Genomic DNA, 18,105 nt, shown 5'->3' with positions numbered 1-18,105 from the left:
CATGCAAGGAATCCAGGAAGATGTGGAAAGATTGGGCAGCAGACAGCACTCACCATTTTTCAAGTAAGCTTATATTGGATTGTCAAAATGAAATATTGTTTGTATTTTTATTACAATGCTGATGTTATAAAATGAAAGTGTATGCTGTGACCATAGATTTCCTTTTAGGTTTTTGGAACTAGAAGAATGTTTACAATGTTGTGAATGTTTTATTAGCACATTTATTATTCAGTGTTTTGGTTGCACGTTTCTGTGTTCACTCTTAAAATATGTCTTTAGAGGATAACCTCAAGTCTTACATCAGTATGAACAGCAACTCAGTAACTGAATCATCCCTTGTTATTCTAATGGGAAGTTGCCTAACTATATTAAGCTTTGCCTTACATTGTAAAGTATTTCACCGTGCCCAAACTATTTCCATAAGATATGCCAAATTACCTTTTTCATGTATTTATTCGACCTGTAATTATTGATTATATTGAACAGGCTTGTTCAATTGTGTGTGACAGCAGCAGCCACAGAGCTGTCATTAAAATTATGTTTTGTAGTATTCCCCTGCTATTGAAGGCTCACCGAACGGGCTTTCATTTATCGAATGATGAGGCTGAGATGTTAGGAGCCTGCACACAGCAGAGAGCTGAATAAAGCCAGCAGTGACACCTGTGCTCTGCACATACTATAGTAACCACCTGCTTGGTTTTCATTTTTGTGCCCTAATGGCTGCAACTGGCACTGTTTAATTACTTTATAGGTTTACTGATAATGGCTAATTTTGCCTAAAATACTAACATTTTCTAACAAGTAGTTTTGCAGGCTCCTGCTGTCTGCCTGCAAAGCAGCCGGGGAGGGCACAGACAGGAATTGATACTTCTAGATTCCCACCTGAAGTTACACAGGGGAAGAATTTCCAAGTGGGAAAACACACAAGTGCTGCTTATTCTCTACTGCTGCTAAGTTTTCATTGAAAAAGTGAGGTCTGGTGACAGGGTATCTTTTCATCTGTTTTGTGTCATGTTAGTTTCTATGGGACTGAACACTGAGGAGACTCTTAAGACCAACCTCATACTATAACCCCTCCTTCTGCTCCCAACAGCTCATTTTTTTTTCTGCCTAGTCTAGAAGGACCTGGCTCTCTGTGGGGACCAGTGGTCTTTGAAATTCTTTCTTTTTTGCTGTTTTTGCTTCCTGTGAACTACAATCAACAGCCGGGCTGGGTGCCAGGCTGGATAGTATAGATCCTGGTAGTCTCCCCAGCCTGGCCATCGAGTGTGTGCAGACCTTAGCTCCGCGCTGGGTCGGCCACGACAGGCCCCATTCTGGCCCAGGGGCGGCCGGTGAGCTATATACTCCGGGGCACACATATGACCGGGCTCCTGCTGTCTGAATCACAGTGTGCCGTGGCCGACAGCCACCCCGTACTGCTCGGGTGATGGGTCTATCTGTGGAGTGCGTCCAGTAGTCCCTGCAAGAGGGGTAAGTATGGTTCCACCTGTTTAGACAGGTTGGAGCAGCTGGGCACTCCCTGGGAGGTCGATTAGGGGGTCTCTCTCTCTCCCTGCCTCTTCCCTCCACCCCATTCTAAGGGGGCGCTGTGTGGCTGGGCATAGGGGCACGTACCTGGCCTGGGGGTCCTCCGGGTGGTCTCTGGGTCCTGGCAGGGGGTTGTGCTGTGCGTTTGTTTGTTCCACTCATTTATCCTTTCATTTTAACGTTGTTAACGTTCGGCGCGGGAACCGCGGCTCTTTGCTTTCGTTTGCCGCATGCAGAGGGGAATGTTCGCCACGGGAACCCCGCCCATTTTCCTGTAGCCGCAGCCTTGCTGTTGTGGCCACGAGGGATGGTGTCTGTTAGTTCTCTAGCGCTGGGCAGCTGTTTAAGCCAGGAACAGCGCGAAACTGACACTGAACACCCCGTGTTTTGAAAGGGAGAACGGACAGCGGCACAGCAGCACAACACAACGCCTGGGTCAGGGTGGCGAGTCCTGCGGGGGGGGGGGGCCCTCAGTCTGTGGCAGCTGGGAGGGTAGGCATTTTTTTGTCTCTTGCCTTCGGTCCCGGGTGACAGGCGAGAGTGGGTCAGACATGGCGTCGGATGCTGGCGCTTCTTCCCCATACATCCCTATGATAGCAACTGGTTCCACTGCACCTGCGGTACCCATGGACGCTTTGTTGGTGGCCCGGGAATCATTTGTTGCCAGTGTGGAAGCGGCGTGCGGGCGCAAGGTGTGTAAAAAAACGCCCCCCCCGTCTGCCGGGGAAAGCTCTGATTCAAACTCAGGCCCCGCTGTGGCAGACGGCCCCTATTCTGACACTTCAGAGTTCAAGGACCATGACTTGCCAGACAGTGAGAAGGAAGCCTCCATGTCAGTTTTTAGCACAGGAAAGCGCTAGAGGGGTAAAGGATATGGCTGGGGCATCTGCAGATGTGTTGGTCCCTTTTGGCTCACACAAGCCGATCCGCACCTCTAAGGTGTTTCCCTACCTAACTTATTTTGAGAAGTTTATTGACAAGGAGTGGGAACGCCCGCAGTGTGCCTTTTCAGGGCACTTCTTCCTCAGACACCCCTATAATAGCAGCCGGTTCCCCTGTACCTGCGGTGCCCATGGATGCTCTGTCGGCGGTCCTGGAATAATTTTTTGCAAGGGTGGAAGCGAGGTGAATGGCTGTGCGTTACTCCTGTGAGGAGGGATTCCTGAAGAATTCCGACCACGATTGCGGTGGAAGGGTTCCCCCCTTTTCAGGGACCCTGCCGACAGGCCGAGGCGGTTGCCCCAACTGTGTTTACGTTTGTGGGGTCAGCGATTCGGCCGGTGTTAGCCACGGCTCTGGTACCACAAACACTTACTGAATGGGCTAAGTTGTTGCACTGTGAGTTGGGGAAGGAACAGGTTTCCCCAGTCTGTGTGGAACTGGCAGACCAGTTGGTGCACAACCTTAAGTATATCTGTGATGCTGCCCGGGATACAGTCCTTTTGCTTTCTAGAGCCTCGGTATCAGCAGTAGTGCTGCGTCACCTGGTTTGGCTCAAGTGTTGGTCTGCGGGCCAGACATTTAAGAAAGCGCTGGCGGAGTTACCCTTCCAAGGAGGGAGGCTGTTGGGCGCCTCGCTGGATGACATTATTGAAAATGTTACTGGGGGAAAGAGTACTTTGCTCCCACAATCCAGAAAAGGTAAGGAGCTAAGCCGTAGGCAAGGGCCCCCTCTCTTTCCGCACATAAGCAGTTTTTTCATCCGCCCCAGTTGGCGGGTAAGCGTCCCCAGTCCACAAGGGGCCCTGGTATCGTAGGCTGAACAAGCCTGCAAACAAATCGGCTTCCGCATGAAGGTTCACCTCCGCCCGGCTCTCGGGTGGGGGGGTCACCTTCAGGAGTCTGCTGACCGGTGGACTTCTCTCCTTTCCAACCAGTGGGTCTGCAAGCTGGTTTTGTCAGGCTACAAGATAGTTTTTCTTGTCTGCCAGACAGGTTTTTTTCCCTCCAACCTTCATCTCCTTCTGGCTCGTTGGGAGGCCCTGTTTGGGGCAGTACAAGACTTACTGCTGCATGGGGTAATAGTACCTGTACCGACCTCGGAAAGATTTCAGGGATTCTATTCCAATCGGGTTGTAATCCCAAAGAAGGAAAGGGTCCGTCCGGTCCTGGATTGCAAGGCCCTCAATTGTTTTGTGAAGGTTCGGAGGTTTCAAAATGGAATCCGTTATGTGGTCACTGCACACCAGAGGTTCCTGCGATTTGCGGTCTGGGACGAGCATTACCAATTGGTAGTTCTTCACTTTGGCCTAGCGTCGGCACCAAGGGTCTTCACCAGGTGCTGGCTCCGATTCTGGCATTGCTGCGGAAACTAAGGATTGCGATCATGGGTTACCAGGACGATCTCCTCCTGAGGGTGGCTTCTGCCTCAGGACTAAGGGAGGATGTGGCGATCACCATGCAGACTCTTCAGAAGTTTGGCTGGGTGTTGAATCTCCAGAAGTCGGTGTTGCTGCCGACCCAATGCCTGGAGTGCTTGGGGTTGATTCTGGACTCCCCAAAGGCGAGTCTGTCTTCCTTCAAGCAAGCTGAAGCTCTCCAATCCGCGGTGCGGTTACTAATGTCCCGCAGGTGGTTGTTGCTGCGTTTCTGCATGCGAGGTCTGAGCCTCATGGTAGCCATTTTCAAGGCTGTACCATATGCTCAATTCCACACTCGGGTCTTGTAGAAAGAGATCCTGTCCATATGGGACAAGTCTCCGACATCCCTGGATTATCAAATCCAGGTGAGCCAGCTAGCCAGGGCTTCATTTCTCTGGTGGCTGAGGTCCCTGGCCCTTTGGTCTGGGAAATCGTTCCTTCCTCTTCATTGGACGGACGCCAGCCTGACCGGCTGGGGGGGAATTTTTGGCATCCAGTTGGCCTAGGGTTGCTGGGAGCAGGTAGAATTCCGTCTGTCGATCAATGTGCTGGAGCTGCGGGCGATCGGGCGGTGCCTCTCCACATGGTCACAGAGGCTGCACGGTCGTCCAGTCAGGATCCAGTCGGCCAACTCCATGGCGGTGGCGTATGTCAATCATCATAGAGGGACAAGGAGCTCAGCGGCGGCGCTGGAGGTCTCCCACATTCTATAGTGGGCAGAGCGGTGCATGCTGGCTTTGTCAGCCGGGTACATTCCGGGCGTAGACAACTGTCAGGTGGACTACTTAGTTGTCAATTGCTGGACCAGGGGGAATGGTCACTGCATCCGAAAGTGTTTCGGCTCATTTTGCCTAAGGTGGGGCATGCCGGATGTGGATCTCCTGGCTTCTCGGCTCAACCAGAAGGTGCAGAGGTTTGTGGCCAGGTCAAGGGATCCCTGGGCGGAAGCGTCAGACGCAATGGTAGCCCCATGGGGGCATTATCTGCTAATTTATGCCTTTCCCCCTCTCAGGCACCTCCCTCGTCTGCTGCACAGAGTGGAGGCCGAGGGGATTCTGATGATTCTGATGGCCCCAGACTGGCCTTGACGTCCTTGGTACGCCCACATGGTGCGGATGTTCCTGGGCGGCTGCCGGTGCAGGAGGACCTTCTGTCTCAAGGTCCGATACTCCACCCTGCCTTACCATTGTTGGCTTTAACGGCATGGCTATTGAAAGTCAGGGGCTGAGGGATCGAGAGCTTGTCGGCTTTGTCGGCTTCAATGATTACCACTATGCTAAGGGTGCGAAAGTCTTCTTCCTGGAAGGCCTACATCTCCCAGTGTGAGAAGATGGAGTGGCATCCGCGTTCTTATCCGGTTTCCAAGATCCTGCTGTTTTCTGCAGCAAGGAATGGATCAGAAGCTTGCCTTGAGTACCATTAAGGGGCAGATATCGGCTTTGGCTGTCTTTTTTCAGCGGCCATTGGCGGTCCGCCCATTGATGCATACGTTTGTTCAGGGGGTTCGGCATGTGGCTCCTCCGGTACTGCCACCGTGGGATCTGAATCTGGTGCTTTGGTGCTTCAGAAACCACCGTTTGAAAACATTGGGGAGATCCCTTTATGGACACTCTCTCAGAAAGTAGTCTTTCTAGTGGCTATTACATCTGCAGGGCGGGTTTCTGAGTTGGCGGCCTTGGCATGCAAGTCTCTTTTATCTACATGAGGATAGGGCGGTGCTGCGTCCACAGCTCTCTTATCTTCCAAAGGTTGTTTCGACCTTCCAGTTAAACGAGGACATTGTGCTTCCGTCCTTATGTCCTCGGCCATTGCATCCCGAGGAGGTCGCTTTCCATTCTTTGAATGTGGTCCAGGCCCTGCGGGTGTATCTGTCTGCTACGACTCCTTTTCGGAGGTCAGACTCTGTGTGTCTTGGTGGAAGGGCCTGGCGGTCTCTTCGGCCACCGTTTCTCGGTGGATCAGACAGATTGTGGTTCAGGCTTTTGCCATAAGGGGGCGGGCACCTCCCTTTCCTGTCACTGCGCTTTCTACCAGGGCAATGTGCTTCCGGGGCTTTCTGGCATCAAACGTCTGTTTCTCTGGGTGTAAGGCGGCTACCTGGTCGTCCGTACACGCTTTCACCAAATTTTTTAAGGTCGATGTGGACGCATCTTCGGATGCATGCTTGGGCCGCAAGGTTTTGCAGGCCGTCTGAGTTTGTGACTCCTCTGATGGGGAGTTCTTTTGGTGGTGGGTGGAGTTTATTTTCTGTGTTCCCACCCTTCGTTTTGACACTGCTTGGGGACGTCCCTAAGGTCAAGATTAAAGTGCTGTGTCCGTCAATGAACGAAAAAGAAAATAGGATTTTTGTACTCACCGTAAAATCCTTTTCTCTGATGTTCATTGACGGACACAGCACCCACCCCTCCTATTTATGTTTGTACTGCTTTTTGATGAACTGAGCTGCTGGGAGCAGAGTGAGGGGTTATAGCCAGTAGGACCGCCCCCTGGGAGGTACTGTGCTTGTTTTTTATTGTGTTCTGCCTAGTCCTCTCCTAAAGGTGGCGATATAACCCTAAGGTCAAGATTAAAGTGCTGTGTCCATCAATGAACATCAGAGAAAAGGATTTTACGGTGACTACAAAAGTCCTATTTTTTTTACTCCTGTGTGCAAGGGCCCTAAGCCCAACAGAAATCACTAAAAGATCTGTTCAGCTAGATCGGACTATGAAATTGTACAATGTTAATCTCCACTTTCCTGTCCAAATATGGCAGTGCTATCCACTGCAATCTGTAATTGAACATACCTAGTCAGACATATTCTATTTTTCCTCAACACTATAGGATGATGTTGATGTAGGGTGTATCTATGGCAGGTCTATAGTAGCATAGAATAATGGAGTGGGAATGCAGAAGTTACTTACCTTACTAACACACAGTTCCCCCTGGCTAGGGACAAACCAAAGGCCTTTTGTTTGGGGGACGGCTCAAGGCTTCATCCACATATAACCATTTCCTAATGTAGTGTTCATTCCCTTTTTGGTTGGCTCTACAAGAATATAACCAAGCACCTAAAAAAACATTATCTCCAAATCTGCTACTGGATTTCAACTCTTAGGAAATATTCAGGGTTCCCACATGCAAAACCAGTTTGAACACATATGCCTGCACTCCCTGGGGTCTCCAAAGATAATTTCCCTGCTATACTCTACTTTGAACCAGAGAGGACCTATTCTATTTGTTATACTCTGAATTGGGGCCGAGATCTTTCCAACCCCTGGACCAAAAGCTGGTTTTAAATGACAAAATGTTCCTTTATATCACATTACAGAAATATAGATATTAAAGTACTTTTGGGCGGTACTGGGTACCAGTCTAACTGGCTAATGAAATTGTGGGCTTCAGGAAGAGGTATTACATGTCTGGTGGTACTCTGCCAAGTTGACAGCTTTTTGTTCTAGGATATTTGGCTTTCTCCAAAGCTTTTTCCATACAGTTGCCCCAAAGGAAGCAAAGATGACCTTTCTGCATTGTACAGTCCCAGGCCCTTTCCTACACCAAGAGAAACTGGCATATGCTTATTTTTGGCTGTTACTCAAGTGATTGCTAAAGCTTAGAAAGAAGCCCATGGTTAGTTTCCAAAAGGTCAAAGAGTGTACGACATTGATGATGGCTAATGAGAAATTAACTAGTATCTTGAAAAATGTACTAAACTAAATTTCTAAATGTACTAAACTAAATTTCTAAAAAAAAAAAGGAAACCCTGGCTTACCCTTTGGCCTCCCAACCTTGAATCCTAGCCCCGAGTAAGAGGAGACCCACTCCCTCTCTTTCCCCAATTCTCCTTCCCTACTGATCCATCCTTCACTCCCCTCTCTTGCTCTCTGCCATTCTCGACTTTTTTTATACCACAGGAGCTCTCTTAACTTTCGCTTCCCAAAAGTCCTCAGTCATCTTTTATTTAAACCCGCTTTCCTAAAGCTATTGGGCACTAGATAGCCCACAGCTGATGCAGGGACTAGGACCCTGTAAACATGTTTTTATATGAACCTGATAATATATCTTTATCACCTGTTCCCTTCTTAAGGTACTTTAGCCCCTGCGTGGATTGGAATAGAAGATCCAGATCGGTCACCTATTTCTTTACCTCACTCACCACGCAGGAACACGTGCCTTCAAAACAAGTTGGAAAGGAGAGCCCCAATATATCCTGGCAGGTTCTCTGTAGTGCAGACAAACCCAATAGCTAACAGTTGGGTCATTCTTCACCAGATACTTGATAGCTTGTACAGTGAGGGAAAAAAGTATTTGATCCCCTGCTGATTTTGTACGTTTGCCCACTGACAAAGAAATGATCAGTCTATAATTTTAATGGTAGCTTTATTAACAGTGAGAGACAGAATAACAACACAAATATCCTGAAAAACGCATTTTAAAAAATGTATAAATTGATTTACATTTTAATGAGTGAAATAAGTATTTGATCCCCTATCAGTCAGCAAGATTTCTGTCTCCCCGGTGTCTTCTATAGCTTTGTAATGAGCTGAGATTAGGAGCACCCCCTTTAGGAGAGTCCTCCTAATCTCAGCTTGTTACCTGTATAAAAGATGCCTGTCCACAGAAGCAATCAATCAGATTCCAATTTCTCCACAATGGCCAAGACCAAAGAGCTGTCCAAGGATGTCAGGGACAAGATTGTAGACCTACACAAGGCTGGAATGGGCTACAACAGTGGTATTCAACCCTGTCTTCAAGTACGCCCAACTGGCCATGTTTTGAGAATTTCTCTTAGATAAAATAGCTGTCCAAAATACCAAGCCATTTACTCTGATTTAAAGTACCTGTGCAAGATAAAGCAAAACCTGCAAACATGGCCTTTTGGGGGTACTTGAGGACAGGGTTGAGAACCACTGGGCTACAAGACCATTGCCAAGCAGCTTGGTGAGAGGGTGACAACAGTTGGTGTGATTATTCGCAAATGGAAGAAACACAAAGTAACTGTCAATCTCCCTTGGTCTAGTGCTCCATGCAAGATCTTACTTCGTGGAGTTTCAATTACCATGAGAACAGTGTGGAATCAGCCCAGAACTACACGGGAAACTCTTGTTAAGGATGTCAAGGCAGCTGGGACCATAGTCATCAAGAAAACAATTGGTAACACTACGCTGTGAAGGACTGAAATCCTACAGCGCCCGCAAGGTTCCCCTGCTCAAGAGCGCATATACGCTCTAGTTTTCAACTATACCACAGTTTCATAAACTTTACAGAGCATTTAGCCACAATAGTCCAGATTTGGCCAGAGGAGCCGTGCCTTTGACCACCTTCAGGATCAACGGTCTACTGCATCATATGGCTGGACCAGACATCTGAAGTCCCTGGAGGAAAAGGCCCTGGCTGGGTATTAGCCACAAGTGTTAAAGCTTGTGCAGCTGGTAAGCGTGCACTCTTTGGTGGATTCACTTTGCCTGTCCTTAAAAGTCACAGCATTTTCACAAACTTTTACTGTTTGTTTATTTTCCATTGGAGGAATTTTTAAGGTTTCACTGTCCACTTGAGGACTTTATATATGTCACTTTATATATGTTATTTTTATTTATATTTGTTTTGTATTCATATTTGGTTAATATGTTATTTTGAGAGCGCAGTTCCCTTTTTTATATAGCATGTACAGGCTCGTTTGAAGTTTGCTAATGAACATCTGAATGATTCAGAGGAGAACTGGGTGAAAGTGTTGTGGTCAGGTGAGACCAAAATTGAGCTCTTTGGCATCAACTCAACTCGCTGTGTTTGGAGATTAGGAGGAATGCTGCCTATGACCCCAAGAACACCATCCCCATCGTCAAACATGGAGGTGGAAACATTATGCTTTGGGGGTCTTTTTCTGCTCTAAGGGGACAGGACTTCACCGGATCAATGGGAAGATGGACGGGGCCATGTACCGTCAAATCTTGGGTGAGAACCTCCTTCCCTCAGCCAATGAAAATGTGTCGTGGGTGGGTATTCCAGCATGGCAATGACCCAAAATGCATGGCCAAGGCAACAAAGAAGTGGCTCAAGAAGAAGCACATTAAGGTCCTGGAGTGGCCTAGTCCCCATAGAAAATATGTGGAGGGAGCTGAAGGTTCGAGTTACCACAAGTCGGCTTTGAAAACCTTGATGACTTGGAGAGGATCTGCAAAGGAGGAGTGGGACAAAATCCCTCCTGAGATGTGTGCAAACCTGGTGGCCAACTACAAGAAACATCTGACCTCTGTGATTGCCAACAAGGGTTTTGCGAAGGGGTCAAATACTTATTTCACTCATTAGAATGCAAAATCAATTTATAACTTTTTTGAAATGCATTTTTCTGAATTTTTTTTGTTAAAATAAACCTACCTAGGTCGAATAGCTTCGCTTAAAATGACTATCCTTCCGAAGCTCCTTTATCTTTTTCAAACACTACCCATACCAATTCCGCTCCACCAATTGAAAAAACTCCAGTCTGATCTCCTACAATTTGTTTGGAATTATAAAAGACACAGGGCACCGGGATCGGTGTTGATGGCGTCCCGCAATGAAGGGGGACTAGCTTTCCCTAATATCAATAAATACTATTACGCAGCTCAACTATGTGCAGTAGCATCGTGGTACACCCACAAGTCCTACAATAAATGGACGGAAATTGAGAAGTTATGGCTAGCTCCCACACATCCAAATAACCTATTATGGAGTGCGAACGCGGATGTGGCCCCTGAACGTATGCTAGGTCCCATGTCCCTCTTGCAGAGGGTATGGCGTAAACTGGCTTCTACTCATGGACTGTCTTCAGAGAGATCGCTCCTGACCTCTTTTGTCTGTAACCCCAAAGTGCCTGATAGCCTCACCTATCAAATGTCACACCCCTGGACCTCCCAGAATTTATTCCATTTTGGAAGCCTGGTGGATCCTAGGACACGGAAACTCTTGCCATTTACTGATCTACAAAATAAATATGAACTCCCTAGACAGGCGTTTTATGGGTACTTACAAATCAGACATTATGCTCTTACTATAACACCCAACCTTCAATTCTCACCTCCTTCCCCATTCGAAACTATGATTCTGGCAGGCAATGCCCAGAGAGGGCTCATATCGGGCATATACAAGATCCTAAACACATTCTCCCAAGATGGGCAGGGCAAACATTCTTATATGACCAAATGGGAAAGGACTCTTGGTGAGGACATTCCTATGACACAGTGGCAGATCATTTGGTCCCAAGCAGCAAAGAGCTCAATATGCACATTGTATAAGGAAAACTCCTATAAAATTCTCCTACAGTGGTATATGACCCCAGAGGTGCTCCATACTATCTTCCCTAATACCTCCGATAGGTGCTGGCGTTGCCAAGGAGCAAAAGGCACCTTCCTACATATATACTGGAGCTGCCCACTTCTGGCCCCATACTGGTCCACAGTTCAAGGATTACTAGATCGCCTATTGGACACACAGGTCCAGGCGTCCCCAAAGTTCTTTTTATTAGGTCTATCACCACTCAAACTCTCCACCCCATATAAGAAATTAGTGCGTCATGTCCTAACGGCAGCAAGATGCCTCATAGCTTTACACTGGAAACGCTCCGCCCCACCAACTGCTGAGGATCTTTATGCCAGAATTAAGGACATAGAAGTGATGGAAAATATGACAGCCAGAATACAAGACAGACTGGAGGCACATAACAGGGTCTGGGAGCCATGGCACCTCCGGGAGGACCCACCTTGACCAGGTAACACCACCATCTCAACGACTTCTATATCACCCCCCCTTCTTTTTTTCTAAATCTCATTCCTTTTCTCCTTCCTTTCTCCCCCACCTTCTTCTCCACCTCCCACTATCTACCTCTAATTTCTCTTAATGTATAGATTTATGACTTCTACAGTTTTGAAACATATAACCACAGTTATGCAGTGGTGAAGCAGGTATTCCAATAACATGTAAAACAAATGAATCACTAGATGACAAGCATTGGACTACCGAAGGCACTTAGTAATACTTTTGTCTATGAGTATAGAAATTTAGCATCAGCAAACTATATGTTAACTTAAGTTTAGGTACCGCCATTGCTCAGAATGTTCTCACTGCAATGTAATGCACTTGTGTTTGAAAATAAAAACGCTATTTGGAAAAAAAATAAACCTACCATTAAAATTATAAAATTATCATTTCTTTGTCAGTAGGCAAATGTACAAAATCAGCAGGGGATAAAATACTTTTTTTCCCTCACTGTACATGCATCGTATGCCATCTAATAAGTATGATCACATCTAACAAGTGATGGATAAGTTCACTTTTACAAAAAAAAATAAATGCACATTTTTTTTTTTTTCAGGTTAAAAAAATTGTATTTATTTTTTGTTAGGCACCTGTAAAGCATCCTGCAGACTGTCTGTGTAGCTGTCTGCCTGTACCTCCAATATGGGCAGGCAGTTACACTCTTGACAGGAAGCTCAATTAACTACCTAGAGCAATCAACAGTGCCCTTGCAGTTTATTGAGAACTAAAAGCCAGAGCCCCGCATGGCCGTGTTGTTTTTTGATTGTGACTCTGATCAGGGGGAATAGATCCCCCACTCGCTGTCAAAACAGGGACTCCAGGGGTGCAGGGGCTAGTGCATTTGTTACAAAAGGTGAAGTTATCCTTTAAGCATCAGCTAACATGCCAGTCAACCTAAATGATTTACACTACTGTGCAAAAGTTTTAGGCAGGTGTGAAAAAATGCTGTAAGTTAATTAAGTTGTACAGAGTTAAGGTTAAGCTGGGTACACATTAGAGGTTTTTCTTTTTTCGTTCAACCCAGCTGGCTAAACGGAAAAAGAAAAAAGATTGCTGTACTAACACAAGCAATGAGTTCGTGGTGATCTCCCCCACTGTGCTATTGTATTCTGACTGGAACCGCCCCCCACCCCCCACCAGTACACACTGGTCAGATGCTGGTTTTCCAGCATATCCGTTTGACAGAAGCTTATCATAAGACCAGTTTCTGTAGAACAGACAAATGTACAAACTGGCCGCCAGTCAGCTGGTTCCTGCTGAACCAACCAATTTTTGGTCCATGTGTATAAGTCTTTAGTGAATGTATATCAGTTCGTTAGTTTTGATTTAAGATAATTGACAGAAGGTGGTGAATATCAGACAATAGGCTTGAGAAAGGGTCAAATGATTAGGCCCAAAACTTGTCAATGTTGCAAATTTTGATGAAAAATAAAGATGAGTATTGCAGTTACCTTGTAAACTATACATATATAATTTTTATTTATGCATTAACTTCATTTAGGAAACAGCGATTACAGGTCAATTAGTTTCGGTATAAATAACGCAAATATAAAACACAAGGGGAATACGAAGACACTGAATTTCAAAAGAGCCAACTTCCCTAAACTACGATCCTTGCTAGAAGATACTAAATGGGAGAAAATCTTAGGAACAAAAAACACGGAGGAAAAATGAGTGTGCTTTAAGAGCATATTAAATAAGGGTATTAGCCAGTGCATCCCAATGGGAAATACATTTAAAAGCGCTAGTAAAAGTCCTGGGTGGCTTAATTCCAATGTAAAAATGCATATAAAAGCAAAGGAGAAGGCCTTTAAAAAAATGCAAGGCTGAGGGATCGTCATCAATATTCCAACTTTACAAAGAATGCAGCAAGAAATGTAAGGGCGCAATTAGGGTGGCTAAGATAGAACATAAAAGGCACATAGCGGAGGAGAGTAAAAAAATCCCAAGAAATTCTTTAAGTATATAAATAGTAAGAAAGGGAGGTCAGATCACACTGGCCCCATAAAGAATGCTGAAGGGAATCTGGTTACTAAGGCTGGAGAGATGGCGAAGGTATTGAATGAATGAATTCTTAATGAGGGAAACGGCGGGGATTCAGTAACCAAAACTCCAAAGTTTATCCTTATGATACGTCACAGGAAGCACCCTCGTGGATAGAGGATAGAATTAGAAATAGACTTGAAAAACTCAACATTAATAAGTCACCGGGATCAGATGGCTTGCACCCAAGGGTTCTTAAGCTACTCAGTCAAGTCAATTGACAGACCGTTGTTCCTAATTCGTTCCTAATTTTTACAAATGTCTACTGACTAGAGAAAATCCAATGTAGCTACAGTATTTAAAAAAGGGCCAAGATACATCACTGGGTATTACAGACCAGTTAGCCTAACATCAAGATTTTAGTAATGAAAACGGTATCATTAGCAGTAATCGGCATGGATTCATGAAGAATCGTTCTTGCCAAATCAATCTATTAACCTTCTATGGGGAGGTGACCTGCCATGTAGATAAAGGAAGGCCTGTAAATGTGGTGTATCTGGATTTTGCAAAGGCATTTGATACAGTTCCCCATAATCGTTTACTGTACAAACTAAGGTCTGTCGGCATGGACTGTAGGGTGAGTACATGGATTTAAAACTGGTTACAGGGGCAAATTCAGAGGGTAGTGATAAATGGGAGTACTCAGATTGGGCCAGTGTGGAAAGTGTGGTCCCCCAGGGTTCTGTCCTGGGACCAATCCTATTTAATTTATTCATAAACAACCTGGAGGATGGGATAAACACCTCAGCATTTGGGGACGATACGAAGCTAAGCAGGGCAATAATTTCTCCGCAGGATGTGGAAACTTTGCAAGAAGATTTGAACAAATTATAGAGGTGGACAACTACATGGCGAATGAGGTTTAATGTAGAAAAATGTAAAATAATGCATATGGGTGGCAGAAATAGGAATGCAATCTACTCACTAGGGGGAGAACCTCTGGGGGAATCTAGGATGGAAATGGACCTAAGGGTCCTAGTGGATGATAGGCTTGGCAGTGGCATGCAATGCCAAGCTGCTGCAAGCAAAGCAAACAGAATATTGGCATGCATTAAAAAGGGGATTAACTCCAGAGTTAAAACGATAATTCTCCCACTCTACAAGACTGGTCTAGCCGCACCCGGAGTATGCCGTCCAGTTCTGGGCACCAGTCCTCAGGAAGGATGTGCTGGAACTGGATAGTCCAGAGAAGGGCAACAAAGCTAATAAAGGATCTGGAGGATATTAGTTATGAGGAAAGGTTACGAGCACTGAATTTATTCTCTATGGAGAAGAGACGCTTGAGAGGGGTTATCATTTCAATGTAAATATACCGTACTGGTGATCCCACAATAGGGATACAACTTTTCCACAAAAGGGAATTTAAAAAGACACGCGGCCATTCACTAAAATTAGAAGAGAAGCGGTTTAACCTTAAACTGTGTAGAGGGTTCTTTACTGTGAGAGCGGTAAGGATGTGGAATTCTCTTCCACTGGCAGTGGTTTCAGCGGGGAGCAGTGTTGCCAACCACCTGTATTGTGTTGCCAACCAACTGCATTTTTACAGGCAGGCTGTAAAAACGGCACTTTTTCCCCTGCCCGTAAATGTCCGCAGCACGGAAAAAGTAGCAGTAAAATGTCTGTGACCAGCTCAGCTCGGAACTGCGCATGTGCAATTTCCGGAGATACCCGAGAGCCAGCTGCCCGAGACAATCAGATCTGCACCTCTGATAATTGCTCCACCCACCACCGCCTCTCAGCCAATCAGCATTTAGAGCTGTACTGTAACCCGTCATCTTCCTACAGCTCGCCATATTTGACAAGAAGATGCGGGCAGCTGAAAGTGTGGCTGTACTGTATTGAGGCGGGCGGGAGTCTGCTCTGTTCCCTGCACTTTACCATCAGCCCCCACTTGTTCTCGTGGCCACACTGTGACAGAGGAGAGGCACAGCTATGGGCTTCATGTTCTAGAGAGCCTGCTTCTCCTTCTGTCAGGACCGGAGTTGCTGTGAGTCTGTGACAGTGAGTGAGGCAGAGATGGCTCTCTGTAATGTCCTGCGCCCCCCCCCCCCATCTGGTCAGCAGCACGAGCACGGAGTTTAACCGCTTGCTTACTTGGCACTTAAACCCCCCTCCTGCCCAGACCAATTTTCAGCTTTCAGCGCTGACGCACTTTGAATGACAATTGCGCGGTCATACAACACTGTACCCAAATGAAATGTTTATCATTTTTTTCACACAAATAGAGCTTTCTTTTGGTGGTATTTAATCACAGCTGGGATTTTTAGTTTTTGGTAAACAAACAAAAAAAATGGAAAATTTTGAAAAAAAAAAATCATGTTTCATAGTTTGTTATAAAATTTTGCAAACAGGTAATTTTTCTCCTTCATTGATATGCGCTGATGAGGCGGCACTGGTGGGCACTGATAGGCTGTAATGATGGGCATGGATAGGCACAGTTAAGGCGGCACTGATGGGAACAGATAAGGCGGCACTGATGGCCACTGATAGGTACCACTGAGAGGTGGCACTGATGGGCACTGGTAGGTGACACTAATGTGCAGCGCTGTTGTTGAGTAACTGATTGTGGGCACTGATGGGTGGCACTGTGGGCACTAATGAGTGGGCACTGGTAGGCGACACTGCTGCCTATTGCTTGGTGGCACTGGCAGGGGGCACAGGTGGGCACTGAGGATCTGCAGCAGCTTGCTGTGAGAGGGACTGATGTCCCTCTCACGGCAGCCGGTGATCAGCATTTTTTTTCCTCACGCTGTCAGCGCGAGAAGAAATAGCCGATTACCAGCTCTGTTGACATCACATGATCAGCTGTCATTGGCTGACAGCTGATCACGTGGTAAAGGGGGGCGCTCGTGCATGGGACGACGTCAATGGACGTAGTCCCGGCAAAGCAGGTCTGCGCTGTAGCCGTCATTCGGCTATAGCGCGGATCTCAAGTGGTTAAAGACACACAGACAGGGCTGTGTGCATTCTTCCTCACCCTTCTGCCAGCAGCGGGGGTGGGGCTTAATTAAGCAGCGGCAGGACTGAGCAGCTTGCAGAGGGGGACACTGAGTTGCAGGCAATCATTGTGCAGTAACCTCTAGCAACCGAATGGTGAGTGGTAATGTATAGTAACCTTTAGCATCCGAATGGTGGGCAGTAATGTGTAGTAACAAATGGTGGGCAGTAATGTGTAGTAACAATTGGTGGACAGTAATGTCTAGTAACAAAATGGTGGGCAGTAATGTATGTTAACCTCTAGCAACCGAATGGTGGACAGTAATATATAGTAACCTAATGATTAGTGGTAATGTGTAGTAACCAAAGGTGAGTGGTAATGTATAGTAACCTCTAGCAACCAATCAGCAAGCAGTAACGTTTAGTAACCTCTAGCAACCAAATGATGAGCCGTAATGTGTAGTAGCCCCTAGAGCATGTCTTGGCGCAGAGATCGGGGTAACAGCATCATTTACAGAAGCCGGCTTGGGGTGCACACCCTGACTGTGTGCTGCCCAGCGTATATATGGGAAAAAGATTATTAGGGGAGGCAGTGACACCAACCCTAGTGACGCCACTGCTAGTAAGTGCTAGCAATACTTTGTGATCTTGTCACATAACTGTGTGTGAAGTTAAATCAGGTAAACAGACTTGAATCCGGGAATGGGAAGCAGTAAGCAGCAGTCTCTTTTATTCTGTTTGCTGGGCAGGCTGAGGCTCTCTCTGTGGGGGCACGGCAGTCTGTCTGTCTCTCCGGCTGTGCAAGGTAATGTGGGAGCAGTCTCTCTGTGGGGTGATGTGGGAGCTGTCTCTCTCTTTGGGGACAGAAATTAAGGGGAAACCTCACCAGTTTGACATAGGTGACAAAATATTGATGGGTTACAATAATCCGCCTTTACTGAAAATAAGAAATATGTTTTTTGACTTAATATCTACCTTAAATCACATTGCTAATTGCACATGTTACTTGTTTGTTGCCTAAATACTGAAATTCACACTTAAAGAGGAAGTAAACCCATGAGTTTAAACAAACAGGTGGGGTTCTTGCGAGCCACAAGTGGACCAATGCCTCTAAGGAGTAAAACAACTATATTTAAAGCAGCAAACACTTCACCACGTTTCATTCCGTGTATTTGAATATAAATAAAATCAATTGTGCTCGCGCTAAAAATGTGAATTGAAAAAAAATATGAATATATATAAACTGAGTATAAAATATAAACTAATTGTGCAAAAATGTTAAACCATAATTAGTATGCTAATAAAAACATACATGTAAAAATATATATATATATATATATATAATGTGCAATCTATATCCATTTTGAGAAAATGCACAATAAAAGCACGGTAGGGATGAAATTTTGGGGGATAGAGGCTCCCAAACGCCACTGGAGGGGTTCCAATTTCACGAGAGAAATTAGTA

The sequence above is a fragment of the Aquarana catesbeiana genome, linkage group LG09 (assembly GCF_042186555.1).
Source record: "Aquarana catesbeiana isolate 2022-GZ linkage group LG09, ASM4218655v1, whole genome shotgun sequence".
In the NCBI taxonomy this organism is placed as follows: domain Eukaryota; kingdom Metazoa; phylum Chordata; class Amphibia; order Anura; family Ranidae; genus Aquarana; species Aquarana catesbeiana.
The sequence above is the reverse complement of the archived record's forward strand: the minus strand, read 5'-3'. Positions refer to the sequence as shown.